Genomic DNA, 14,274 nt, shown 5'->3' on the forward strand with positions numbered 1-14,274 from the left:
AGACACGAACACACAGACACACACACAGACACACACACACAGACACACACACAGACACAGACACATACACACACACACAGACACAGACACACAGACACACACAGACACACACAGACACACACCCAGACACACACATGCACAGACACAGACACACACACGCAGACACACACACACAGACACACTCACACACACACAGACACACACACAGACACACACATATATAGACACGCACACACAGACACATACACACACACACGCAGACACAGAGACACACACATGCACAGACACAGACACACACACACAGACACACACACTCACACACACAGACACACACACAGACACACACATATACAGACACGCACACACAGACCCACACACACAGACACAGAGACACACACACACACCGATCCACATTTCTTTTTTATTTTTTTTTGGTTTGACAGTTTGGGTTTTTTTTAATTTTTATTTATTTATTTATTTATTTTTAAATTTTACTTTACAATTCTGTATTGGTTTTGCCATACATTGACATGAATCCACCACGGGTGTACATGTGTTCCCAAACATGAACCCCCCTCCCACCCGCCTCCCCACAACATCTCTCTGGGAGGAGAGTAAATATAAGTTGAACTACTTAATGTTGTTATTTGAGACCTTCTCTCTGAGAACTAGAACAACAAAAGTATAAACTACAAAGGACAAGGTAAATACGTTTATTCAGTAAGAAGCCATAAACAGTTAAAATTTGATCTTCAGGTGAGCCCCTGGTGGCTTAGACAGTAAAGAGTCTGCCTGCAGTGCAGGAGACCCGGGTTCGATCCCCGTGTCGGGAAGATCCCCTGGAGAAAGAAATGGCAACCCACTTCGGTATTCTTGCCTGGAGAATTCCATGGAGCCTAGTGGGCTACAGTCTGTAGGGTTGCAAAGAGCTGGACATGACTGAGCACGTGTGCTACATATATACATACACACAACCCGACTATGAATTCTCTGCTAATCCTAACACAAACTTTCCATCTACAGTCCATGGGGTCACAAAGAGTCGGACACGACTGAGCAACTTCTTTCACTGCCACTTTAAATAGAATAATCCAGAAAGGGCAGAGAAGAGATGTCTGCTTAAGGATTTGTAGACACAGGTAAGGGTGGGTACCACACTGGCACGTGGAGCACAGAACTTGGTCTCCAACGGGAAGAAGTAGATTTGGGAGCAGGAGGGCCAGCTGTCCACAGGAGGCCACCGGACCTGAAGAGGTGCCTTCTGCCCCCCACCTGCCTCTGTCCAAGCCCAGGGAGGTGCTGAAGCCAGAGAGGGTGAGAGGCGTGCTGTGAAGGCAAACAGCCCCGGCACTAGTCAAAGGCAGGCTTCACTCAGGACTCTTGCAAGAACGGCTTCAGTAAGACTGAGCCCGACTCCACACACAGCAAGCACAGTGGCAGATTCATAGTCAAGGACCGGGGCGAGGGGTCAGGCGATAGAAAAGTATTTAGAGGGGACATCAAGGATAGGGCTTCGGCTCAACTGTAGCGGGATTCTTGCCAAAGGCAGGCCAAGACCTAGACACCAAGCTTGGGGCATGGAGGAGCCTGATCAGACATCAAAGGTGGGAGATTCTCCTCAACTGTCTTAGTGGGCTTCTTGCTAAAGTTGAGCTTGTGAAGGCCGAGGTCAGGTTCCAGGGATGAAGCTTCCTTGAAAGAAGGCTCAGAGGAGCCTGTCTAAAGTTGGGTCAAGGAGAGACTGTGTGTGTGGTGAACAGCTGAACAGGGAGCAGGGGAGAGGCCGAGCATGGGAGGCGCTCTCCTGTGTCCTGCCTCCCCAGCAGATGTCTTCTCGGCCTTGGCTTTGCTCTAGCCCCTCCTCCAAACCCACCTCCTGCTTTGGCCCCACAGAGAAGCACATCCCCATCAGGGGAGTGGGCCCTCGAGGTCCTGGCCTTTGCAGCAGACTCGTGGCCCTACTTCTTTGCAGCAGACCCCTCTGGGCTTCGAGCAGGGGTTCCTGGCCGTGTGGGGCCATGGAGACCCTACCTGAGCGGCCTTGGGGCCCACCCTCCTCATAATGCTGGCATCTCCGTCCCTGGCTCTCCCTGTTCTCACCTGGTCCCCAGGTGAGATGGTGCAGATGCAGTGGTTTCAAGCACCTCCCCAGGGAGCACCATCTCTGAGTCAACGGCTGCTCCTTTCCCTCTGGTAGACAGATCCTGGGAGTCCCTTTCAGGAGCCCCTTCTTTTCTGCATGGAGAGAGTGTGGGCACTTTGAAGTAGAAAGAGATGGGAGTCTGGCAGACACAGCACACCCATGGTGGGACAGCGAGAAGCCCAGGCTGTGTGTGTGTAGAGTGGGGCGGATGGAGAGTGGCTGATACCCCGGCTCCAGCTGGATGTTCCCAGCTCCCACCACACTGCCAGGTGGCTGGTACCTGCTGTGGCCCATTGAAGAGAGGAGGGGATGGGCTGGGATGGCCTGGGCATTCCCCACAGGGAAATACACTGATATGTTGTGGGGTGTGTATGTGTGTGCTTAGTTGCTCTGTTGTATCTCTTTGCAACCCCGTGGACTATAGCCTTCCAGGCTCCTCAGTCCATGGAATTCTACAGGCAAGAATACTGGAGTGGGTAGCCATTCCCTTCTCTGGTCGGGGGGGGGGGTCTTCCAGACATAGGGATCGAACCCACAGCTCCTGCACTGGCAGGCAGATTCTTTGCCATGGAGCCACCTGGTAAGCCCTTTTTGCTTTCCATCTTAGACAGAGACCTAAGGTATTGAAGGGCTGCAGGGACATGCTTGGGCAAACTTGGGCAAACTCCGGGAGACAGTGAGGAACAGGACAACCTGGCGTGCTGCAGTCTGTGTGGTTGCAAAGAGTCAGACGTGATGTAGCGATGGAACAGGAAGGGCTGTGCTGGGGGGACTCTGAGAGACATGGTGCATTTTAAGCTGGAAGTCTCTACCTTTGTAACAGGCAAGCCCAGAAGTCCTTCTGACCACGGCACCCTCATTATTCTTCCTGTGGGTGGGGCAGCATTGCGCCCTCCCCAGAGACACACATGTAGCTGAAAACGGGGTGCCTGATCTCACACGGTGAGGGGTGCTAAGGTGATGGATGGAATCAAGGCTGCTAACGAGCTGACCTTAAGAAGGGAGATTCTCCTGTGTTCTCCTGGGCTCCAGGTCACGTGTCCTTCACAGCGAGAGAGGGAGGCAGGCGAGGATGTCAGTGACGCAATGGGAAGGGCTTTGAAGATGGAAGACCATGAGCCAAGGAGGCTGGTCCAGCCCTGGCAGCTGGAAAAGGCAAGTTTCCAGAAAAGGAAGCTGTCCTGCCAAGGGTTTTAGCCGAAGGAGATGCCCAGGTCCGGCCTCTGACCTCCAGAATCGTACAATGACATATTTTTGTGCTGTTTCAAGGCACTTCATTTGGAGTAATTTGTTATAATGGCCATAGAAAATGAATACAGAGCTCAAGCTTTGATTTACTGTAGTTTAAGCGCGAGGAGCCCTGCGTGGCTGGTGGCTCCCTCACCTACCCGTACAGGAGGCTGCGTCAGTCAAGACGCAGATGGCCCTGCCTTCTGTGACCCGGTCTTGGGCTGAAACTGACTCCTGCCAGACCCGGAAGTCTGCCTCCTGGCATGACTTGTCACTTCTCGTCTGGTGTTTCTGTACGACGGTCCAACCCTTCCAGCTCCACAGGGATCAGGGGTCGGTCCCTGCCGTTCCTGCCCTACGGTACACCCTGAAAGGAATTCAGGATGAAGCTCTGTGCTGAGGGCACAGGGGCTCCTAGACCTTGAAGATGCACAGCTAAGGGAAGATTCCAGTGCCCCTCACCCCACCACACCCCCAAGCCGATCCTTGCATCTCCCCAGGCGTAGAAAAGCTCTAAAGTCCACTCAAGAATGTCCCTTGTGATTAACCGTCATCTGTTTATTCTTGACTACATGTATTTTGTAGCTGAAAAATTCATATATTTACCAGCTCCTCCCCCTATGTCTTGTAAACAGTTTTTCAGGGCTAACAGCCCTGGACGCAGTCATCAGTAAGGTCCCCAAATAAAACTAAAACTCATTGTTCTTATGTTGCATATATACTTTTTTCAGCCGACATCTCTTTTGCAACTGCTTCTGCCCTCTGATAAGGTAGAGAACAGATGAGAGACAGGTTCCCCGCGGGATGCAGGCAGAGCCTGGAGATATTTGTCACCAGGAGCTCCTGTCTGCCCCACGCAGGTCCCTCTGGGACTCTCAGTCACCACTGGCCTGTGCCACAGGCAGGTCATCAGAATGAGCTCATAAGAGCCAGGGGCGTCCTTCACCTGGATGACAGGCTCTGCAGGGGAGTAAGGGATGACCTTGAGGGTGCAAATGAAGCCCAAGGGTGCCATAGGCAAGGGCCGGCCTCGCATGGAAGCAAAAAAGAAACAAACCTGCTGGAAACAAAAAAGGAGCAAACAGAACAAAATAAAACCCAGGGAAACTGAGAGAAGTGGGTCGTGGCCACCATACTGCTTTTACGACAATGAATGGAAGGACAGGAAGCTATTCCAGGTGCCTAGAGCACAGACGACCTCTGAGTGTCAGGGCCTGAGCCTCTCCCGCTGGGAGTGTCGTGATCTGCTTGTGAGTCAACAATCTCCTGATTTCTGCAATTTCCGGGGCTTCCTGCTTCCACACAATCCCTGCTAAGGTGGAACAAAAAGGCAAAGGTGTTTGCTCTTTCCATTAAAATGTGTTTAAGTGGTAAAAAAACACCTTATTTTCTTCCAAGAGAGGTCTCATTAACTCTTTTTGAAAATGTTTTCTTTCTATTACTATAAAAGCAATTGCTACAAAGCTCATTATTCTAAAAATGAGGAAAATTTCCAAGAATTATATAGAGGAAAAGGTACAGAAGGATATATAATCAACCGTTAGCATGAGGCATATCATTATTAATGTTTTCCTGCAATAGTTACTCCCAGTCAAGAGAGGTATTTATGAAAACAGATTTGTGGCTGGTCTTGTAGGGCAAGGAAGTTAGGGAAGATGAGGTTCAGGAAAAGAACGAGATGGGCACTTTACAGGAACAGATCACATTTAAGGAGGCAGGAAGGGGCAGCAGTCAGATTAGTGAGCTGCTGCACTAACCCAAGAAAAGAGTAAGTGTATATAGGCATGTCTGTGGAAAGCTACTGTCTTAAGGGGGCCTGTTCTTCTCCAAGGTTGTTCCGAGTAGTTACCTCTTAAACAGCTGGAACAAGGAATTCTGGAGATCGGCTAGAGGCTGGGACGGGCTGGGAACTGGGCGTAATCAGCCTTAATGTCCATGTTTCTCCCTTCAGGTGAGAAAGTTTTTTGTTTTGCATACAGGGGTGGGGAGGACCTGGAGGGCAGGCTGCCTCCAGGCTATTCTGAGTTCGTAGCTTTCCTTCAGGTCTTACTCTGTAGGGCTTCCTGGTGGCTCAGAGGTAAAGAACCCGCCTGCCAGTGCAGAAGACACGGGAGATGTGAGTTCTATTCCTGGGCTGGGAAGATCCCCTGGAGGAGGAAATGGCAACCCACCCCAGTATTCTCGCCTGGGGAATCCCATGCACAGAGGAGCCTGGTGGGCTATGGTCCATGGGGTCACAGAGAGTCGGACAAGTCAGACACTTGTGAGTGTGAGCACTTACTCTGTGGATGGATCAGGAAAGGCCACGGAGGTCTTGCACCGGGGGTCAGACTCTGGGAGTGTACTGGGTGAGGAACTGTGCAGGTGTGAAGCCAGGCAGAGGTGGCATTAGAGGCCGCTTGGGAGGGTGCCTGCGGCTGCAGGTGGAGCATTGGTGATGCTGGAGGCCGGGACTCTGCAGGGGCCTGGGAAGAGGTGACGCAGGAGAGCGGCCGGGCAGCTGTAGGTGGGCAGTGAGAGTGGCCGCAGACGCCCCTGCGAGGGCACAGTCCCAGGATTCAGCAATTTGGTGAAAGGATCAGCGTGTGAAGAACAGGGAGACACGCTCCCTGTTTACGGATTATAAAGGATGCTGGGAGATAGGCGTCCTTGATGGGCATTTTCCAAGCCAGCTCCTCCTGTGTCCCCAAGCAACTCATAAAAGCAGGACAGGTGAGTCCAAAGGACAGCTGGACTCTGGGGACTCTCAATCTACACCTCTTGTTTCCTGCTCAGAGCTAGGGGAAGGGACATAAGGAGTAAGGCAGCGGGCGACCGCAGGGCCTGCACTCCCTCCTGGCGGGCCAGGGCGGGGAGCCGCTGTGCACACAGAGCCAAGGGCTTCCCAGCTGGACCAACCCGCTCGTGGGGGCATGCCCCCTGTTAGCGTAGGGCCTGTGGAGGCCCAAGGGTCCACACAGTCCTGCTCCAGGAGAAGGTTGGAGAAGGACCGAGGTAAACAGACTCCACACTCAGCCAGGTCCCATCCACCATGGGCAAGAATAGGCCCCCCCCGCAATGTGTTCCTAAGGCTAGGTCAAGGTGTATGTAGGTCAGTAGGTCAGGCCAGTGTAGGGCCTGGTGGAAACCCACCCAGGGAGGGAAGAGCCCCAAAGGCAAAGGAGGTGAATGCAGGCTGCTGTCAATTTGGTATCTTTGTGGCAAAAATAAGCGATGTGGGCAAGACCTTGAACTGAAGGTGTATCGCGTCCAAAGAACACGGTCAGGTGAGGGGAAGACGTAACCTGCAGTGGAGACACCTGGGCACACCACCCGACCGAGCGACAGGGTCAACACGATGGGTATCCCATGGGCATCCTGCACCCCTGGCGTGAAGGGACAAGACGGGCATCTCACTCTGTGCTGTCTTTCCCCAGATCCATCAGCCCATTTCCAGGGAGGAAATGTCAGACCAGCCCAGACTGGACCTTCCACAGGAGACCTGACCACTGCCCTCAAGACCGTCGGCGGGGGACCCACCGAGACACTGAGGAAACACGGCAGGTCACTGCGAGGGGGACCCTGAATGTGGTCCTAGAACAGAGAGGCGGCAGGGATGGAGAACTGATGGCAACCCATTTAGCCTGGGTTTTAATAATAATAAACTGGGTCTGGGAAGCCGTATTCCCAGGTTGCTCAATGGTAAAGAGCCTGCCTGCCAATGCAGGGGGCGCAGGCTCCATCACTGGGCTGGGAAGGTTTCCCTGGAGGAGGAAATAGCAACCTGCTCCAGTATTCTTGACCGGAAAATGCCATGGACAGAGGAGCCTGTCTGGCTAAAGTCCATGGGGTCACAGAAGGAACTAAACAACAACAACGAATGTACCGAAGCTGATTTTATCTTCTGCATTTTTTTGAATTTTCACTAACGTGCCATGGCGATGTCAGGGGCTGGCCATGGGGACTGCTGGGTAAGGGGTACCCGAACTCGGGACCAATTTCTGGCGAGTCTAAAATTATTAAAAAAAATAAAACGTGTAATACTAAAAACAGGACAGTGTTTAAAGCACTCAACATAGCCTGGCACGAGTAAGAAGCCAATACGTATTAGCTGCTCTCAAAACAAAAATATAAAACCATTAAAGAAAAAATATTAAACATTTTAAAATTTAATCTTTTAAAATATTAAGTATTAAAAGTCCCACTTTGGATTGGTTATTGGTCCAGTCTAGTTTCGAGTCAGCTCCCGCGGGGGCGGGCCGGGCGGCGTGGGGTGGGGGATAGGGCAAGGTGTATGTGAAGAATTGGAAGGGCTTCTCTGAAACGTTTTGAATACAGATGTGGCACATTTAATTTTGGAAAGATAATTCTGGAGGTGGTTCATAGAACGAAGGGTGGTCTATTTAAGGCCACTGAGATAGTTATAATGACACAGTGTAAGTATGTGATCTCCGATGGGGGCAGTAAAGTCAGGACAGAAAAGAGGAAATTGATGGAGAGCTTGTAGGAGGAGCTCACGGGACTCGGTAACCAACTCAATGAGGGAGGAGACGAAAAGCTTGCTTGCCACCCCCAAGGGTGTATTTATACGTCCCCTGGTGTCCTGTGATTAAGCCCCTCTTCGAGTACAATCATGGCCTGGCTCCCACTACCATCTGACACCCTTGGGTCCCCAGCAAGGCTGGCAGGGGTGGGGGCCCAGGACCTGCATGCTGCCTCCCCAGTGGATGTCAGGGGAGCAGAAGGAAACCTGTGAAGTGACGGAGAGGTTATCACCCGTTCGGGAGGCAGAGTCCAGAAGCTGGACTCCCATGAGAGAACTGGTGCTGCCTCGAATCCAACCAGGACATCAGGCCCGACTGGTGAAAATACCTGCTCTCCTGGTGGGTGACACTCTGTGGAGAGTCTCCGCTCGAGTTTCCCAAGGGGCTCAGGAGGGGATGATATTTAATTCAGACCTCCAGAGCCCTAGGGCCAGAGTGCTGGGCTGGAAAGGAAACAAAGGGTGGAGCGAGAGAAAGTTGCTTCTCTAGCACCACTCCCAGGGTAAACCTCCTTTGCTGCTGCTGCTGTCACTCCAGTCATGTCTGACTCTGTGCGACTACAGATGGCAGCCTGCTGGGGGCCAGCGTGAGGAACTCCGCCCATGGCAAAGGTCATGAGGAAGGAGGCTTGGCATACGCAAAGGCGTGATCAAGCCTCAGGAAACCCCCTGTTCCCGAGCATCTACCCCAAAACCAGAGTCTGTTTTATGCTCTCACCTACACCTCTGACTTTACGGGGGGCTCTCCCCCATAACCGTTTCTCTCGGAGAAGGAGTAAACGTGCAGCTCCAAGGCAATAAAAATTCCTGGGCGTGACAAGAGGGTTTCAGCTTATGGACTCCTCTGAAGGTTATCTGGCCCGCCTGTATAGGTTCATCTGGCCACATGTGATTGTTTACAGCCTCCCAATCTGAGAGGCACGAGATGTTTTAGACTTAATAAAGGCAAATTCTTTTGGGGAGTTAGAAATTATTAGTATAATGGGTTGGTTAGGAATTATATTGGTGAAGGGTTTTTCATTTGTTGTGTCAATAATTGCTGCTAATTCCCTGCTCTGGGTGGGACAAGGATGTCTTAGGTCAAACCTCTCTGCTGACAGACTAGCTTGTGTGACAGGATTATCCATACTCCTGCCACTATGCACATGATTATTTACTACCTCTCAACCATAAACAGCACAGAGAGTTTTGGAGTATTTTGAGAGTCTTAATTAGCATAGGGCTTTTTCTTCCTGTTGAGTCAATGATTGCCGCCAGGCCTCCATATCCTTAGGCACCTGGGAATATATTAATCAATGTATTTGGAATATAGAAAAGGAAATATAGTAGTTTTTGATGTTAGCAATACTAGACTTTTTGAGTTAATGGATTTTCTCTTTTGTAATAGATCACTGTGTTTTGTTATAAATCACTGTGTCTTTGTTATGTAAAAATGTAACTTTATCGCTATCTTAAGACTAAATAGATCTTAAGGGGAACATTGGTAAAAGGATTTTCATTTGTTGGGCTGATGTTTGCTGCTAAATCTCCATATTCCCTGCCCATATAATGAATATAACTAACATATAGGAGAAATAAGTATTAACCTTTAAGCATATAGGAGAAATAAGTATTAACCTTTAAGATTAATCCTGTTAACCTTGAGTTAAATAAATTCCTTTCTTGATTGTAACTCACTACACCCTCACCCTATAGAAATGCAACTTTATCTGGAGGGTGGTGCCTGGTTTAAGAAAAAATACCCTTGGAAGAAATAAGGTTTTTGGTTATCAGAAAGAAAGGATCATAGAATGTCAGCAGGTCTCACTCATGGCCAGAAGATGATGTAATATCCCTAAGACCTTTTTTGTTATACATTTATGTGAAGCACCTGATTTTGATAAAGGTCAGGACTGCTGACCCCCGCATGACTCTTTATTCATCCCTATGTGTAACAAAAGGTATATAAGCAAACCCAAAAATAAAGAAATCGGATCAGTTTCCGGAAAGACTGATTCCACCATGTCGCTTCTTTCTTGCTCCCGTTTCTCTGGCTGAATTCCCATCTGGATTCAGCCTCCTTTTCTCCACTACACTATCTGCTACTACACTATCCGTTTCTAATCTCTCTCTATATCTGTAATTAAATATGTATTTTTCCAAAGACGCCGACACCATCCCCACCTTCGAATTCCCTGGATCCACTGGGGCTGGACCCCGGCAGCAGCCCACCAGTCTCCCCCGTCCCTGGGATTCTCCAGGCAAGAGTACTGGAGTGGGTTGCCATTGCCTTCTCCAAACCTCCCTTGCAGACAATCAAATGGAAGCAGGGCCTGAACTGAAAAGAGATAAAGGCTACTGAGGTATTTTCCCCACCTTGCAAAACTGAATCAGGAAGCAGGGTGAAGGAGAAGCATTTAAGCCTGACATTGGAACCAGCTGTGAGGAGCTACAGAAGCAGAAAAACCAAGGTGGGGTGTCTCTAACAGATTTCCAAGTTGATGATAAAGACGGCATTAAATGTTGACAGTCATCACAGCCACACTGGGCAGAGAGTCTTGCGAAAGATTGTAACGGAGAAGTGGTTAGGGTCAAAGCTGGAGGTCTGGGAACTGACTGTCTACCAGCGTGTTCCAGTTTAGAGGCAAACCATTGAATTTGCATTTGCCTGAGCAAAAACAAAACAAAACAAAAAAAACAAACCAACAGGCTTTCTCTGATGTTAGTGGTAGCAGGGCAAGCATACCTAGGGGCAGCCCTCGGACCCCTTTTTCCAATTAAATGTGTCTTCAGCCTTTGAGTTCACAGTATAAACAAGGAGTCGGGCAGTTTACTGGGTTTAAATTACCCACTAGGTCTTTTCTGTCTGTCTTTTCAAACAGAAGTCTTTCTCGGTAGCTGTTTTGGGTTTCCTCTCAAATCATCTCATGTTGTCACAGCGCAGCTCAGACAATGGGAAGCTTCTGTAGAGCTGCAAGGAGTCCTCTGCATCTTCTCAGTACAGATTTAGAAAAGCCTGATTCAGGGCTATTACAGTCACTACGGAGCCAGTCTAATTCACCTTGAAGAAAAGATTTAGATAGAGTTGTTAAATGAGCTCAGCCAAAGCAGAATGATCCAAAAAGGAAGGGAAAAAAAAACAAAAAACAAAAACACAGCCCCTCTCTGCATGCTCAATATAAAGGCTAAACACAGAGTTTGAAGGGAAAGGGCAGGATAGGCTTGTTTCTTTCTGCCCAAGTGCACATAGCATCTTGTGTCCGAATCCACGTGGACTGCAGAGAATGGGACAGGCAAACCCACCTTCCTGTGCCAACACTGGTAAAGGGATCGTTTCTGGGAGGAAATCTGTACACCCCAGGAGCCCAGCATCTGTATCCAGAGGCTGCCCCCTACAGACAGCCTGAGCCCAGCTGGCAGAAAGGACAAGCTCTGCATGTCACTTCCTCTGCTCCCTGCAAAGCAGGGAGGGGTGCTATCTCACAATTAAGGCACAGCCTTGATCCACGGTGCTGCGCTCCCTGCAAGGACCAGTGGCAGAGACTTCCTGTCTGGTGTGTGGACTTTGCTGAGGAGCGCCCACCTTGAGCCCCGCAGGATCCCACCTGGGACCATGCTCATGCTGATTTCAACCTCACACACTGGTCTGAGGCAGTAGGAACAAAGTAGGCATCTCAGGTCACCTTTGGGCTAGCTTTGGACACTTGCTCTTCTTTTATCCCATAAAGGGCCTTCTGTACCTTCCCCTCCTCAGCGCCTCCTGCCTTCTGTCTGCAACTGTTCAACTGTGGGATCAACTGTTCAGCTGTTGGCTGCAGGGATCAGGCGCACACTGAGTGGTGCTGTATGCACAAGTAGTCTGAGAAATCACTTCTGGGCACCGCTCAGATGGTTTAGGCACACTCATGCAAGCTAGACGCACCCACACGCCCTGACGCTGGGAAAGACTGAGGGCAGGAGGGAAGGGGGTGACGGATGATGAGATGGTTGGATGGCATCACTGACTCAATGGACGTGAATTTGAGCAACCTCCAGGAGATGGTGGAGGACAGAGGAGCCTGGTGTACTGCAGGCCACGGGGTCACAAAGAGTCGGACAGGACTTGGCAACCAAGCAGCACCCACAATGTGCACACTAGACCCAGCCTGTGTGCAGTCCAGCTCCTGGCCAGTGTGTCCCAGAACAGCAGAGGAGTTTGGTGAAGGCTCTTCAGTCACTGGGAGCCCTGGTGGGCAGCCTCATTGGAACAGAGAGGAGCCGCCGAGGGGCCAGGCGTGAAGAGGACCCACTGTGCATGCTGCCTCCAGGATGCTCTGGGGCTGGTCTCCTTCCAGGCTCCTCTCAGCACTCAGGGCATTTTCCAGAAGGCCAGGGCAATGGCAGCGAGTGGGGCGCGGGCTGGGTCAGACCTGGGCTGACTGGCCCTTCCTGTCTCCCGCATCCCTTCCAAATTAAAGATGATGAGTAGGAGGAGGGGGCGGGGCGATGTCTCTCCCTCTTCCCTGGGCGAGGGCTCTGCTCCAGGGAATCTGAGGGTCCCGCCTGGAGAGGTCAGATCTGCAGGATCAAGTTTAGAAGAAATGGCCTCTGAGCCAATTAGCACTTCTGTCTGTGGCCTTGCTTGTAATTTATCTGTGTGCCCCACTGCTTTCTCTTCCTGGGCCCCGTAGGATCAATTATCACATTTCTCCTGGTCCTGAGAAAATCACCATTGACGGAAGGAAGTGGAGGCCCTGGCCCGAATCAGTACACACCTTTAATGAAACGCGCTCAAAAGCTTTCTGAGTGTTTCACAGCGTTACAGGGGAAAAGCAGTAAGAACAACTCAGTATCAGAATTGTTTCTTGGGATTTGGGCCTATGTTAAGCTGATGTTAAAAAATAGTTGATTGTTCTCACATAGTTTCTTAATTTTCACTAGATAGTAATATATCCAAACTGAACCTAAATCAATTATTTTACTTTATTTTGCTAAAAACGATTTTTTTGGGGTAGTTTTTCCTGGGTATGTGTAAGTCACTGAATATGTAAATGATGGACATTCATTAATTCTTAACAAGAGAAAGTGCAATTTTGTTAAAAATAAACCCCTCTGAGTTTTGGAACATAGAAAAAAAGACTTAAAACCTGATACATATATTGATTAGACATTAGTTCTTTCTAAACATAAAATAAACCTTCAAGAGTTCATGCTAGACAATAATTAGAGATGCTCAAAATTATATAAAGATATCTGCTTCAGTATTTTTAAAAAGCAAAATTTAGAAACAATTTGTAGACCTCCCAGGACCCTGGTTTAGTAAATGGCAGTGCAATAGATACTCATTAAAAACCACCTTGTAAGAGAAAACAATGGTGTGGACAAAGAGATGAGTTTACTAAGGTAAAGCAGGTGGCGCTTACCTTACAATGTGAAGCTTGTAGGAAAAACGTATATACAACCAAGGGAAAGAGAGCACCTGCAATTTTTAAAAGGTGATTGTTCTGGAGCCATTTAATGATTGATCATTTTCATTTTTCTTCCCTGCACTTTCTTCATCTTCCCCAAGTCTACATACACTGACTCAATGGACATGAATCTGAGCAAAGTCCAGGAGAAGGACAGAGGAGCCTGGCCTGCTGCAGTCCCATGGGGTAACAGAGAGTTGAACACAATTTGATGACTGAATAACAATAACGAAAAAATACACACTAAATTTGGCCGGCAAAATATAATACAAATTAAACAAAAAGTAAGTTTCTCTCTATATAGTATTATTTGCTAAACAGCTTTATAGGATACTGTTGATATTCATCATACTGTATCTATTTAAAGTGTACAGCTTGATGCAGTTTTGACATGTGAATACACTTGTAAAATTGTGACCATAATCAAAATAACGAACCTACGAACCACTGTTGAATTTCCTCACGCCCTGTGGCAGTCTGCCCTCCAGACCCTCCCAGCCCCCGCCCTGCTCCTTGTATCTAGGCAACCATTTGTCTACTTCCTGTCCTTCTGTCATCTTCAATCAGCTTGTATTTTTCAGTGGTGTGTGCACTTCTTTGGTTCTTTTTTACACCCAGTACAATTATTTTGAGATTATTCCAAGTTGTGATATATTTCAAAGGTCATCCTTTTTCTTTGCTCAGCAGTATCTCATTGTAGAAAGAAATGGCAACCCATTCCAGTAATCTTGCCTGGGAAATGCTATGGACAGAGGAGCCTGGCTACTACTGTCCACGGGGTCCCATAGAGGGACACAACTGAAGCTAACTAAACAACGACAACAACAGGACTTCGTTGTGTGGACCCACCAGCTTGTGTTTCCTGTCACCTGTTGGTGGGCATTTGCATTGCTTCCAGTGTTTGTCCATTTAAGGAAACGGGGTCAGACTTCTGGAGTCTCGTGGCAAAGGGG

This window comes from Oryx dammah, unplaced genomic scaffold, assembly GCF_014754425.2.
Source record: "Oryx dammah isolate SB20612 unplaced genomic scaffold, SCBI_Odam_1.1 HiC_scaffold_20, whole genome shotgun sequence".
NCBI classification, from domain to species: domain Eukaryota; kingdom Metazoa; phylum Chordata; class Mammalia; order Artiodactyla; family Bovidae; genus Oryx; species Oryx dammah.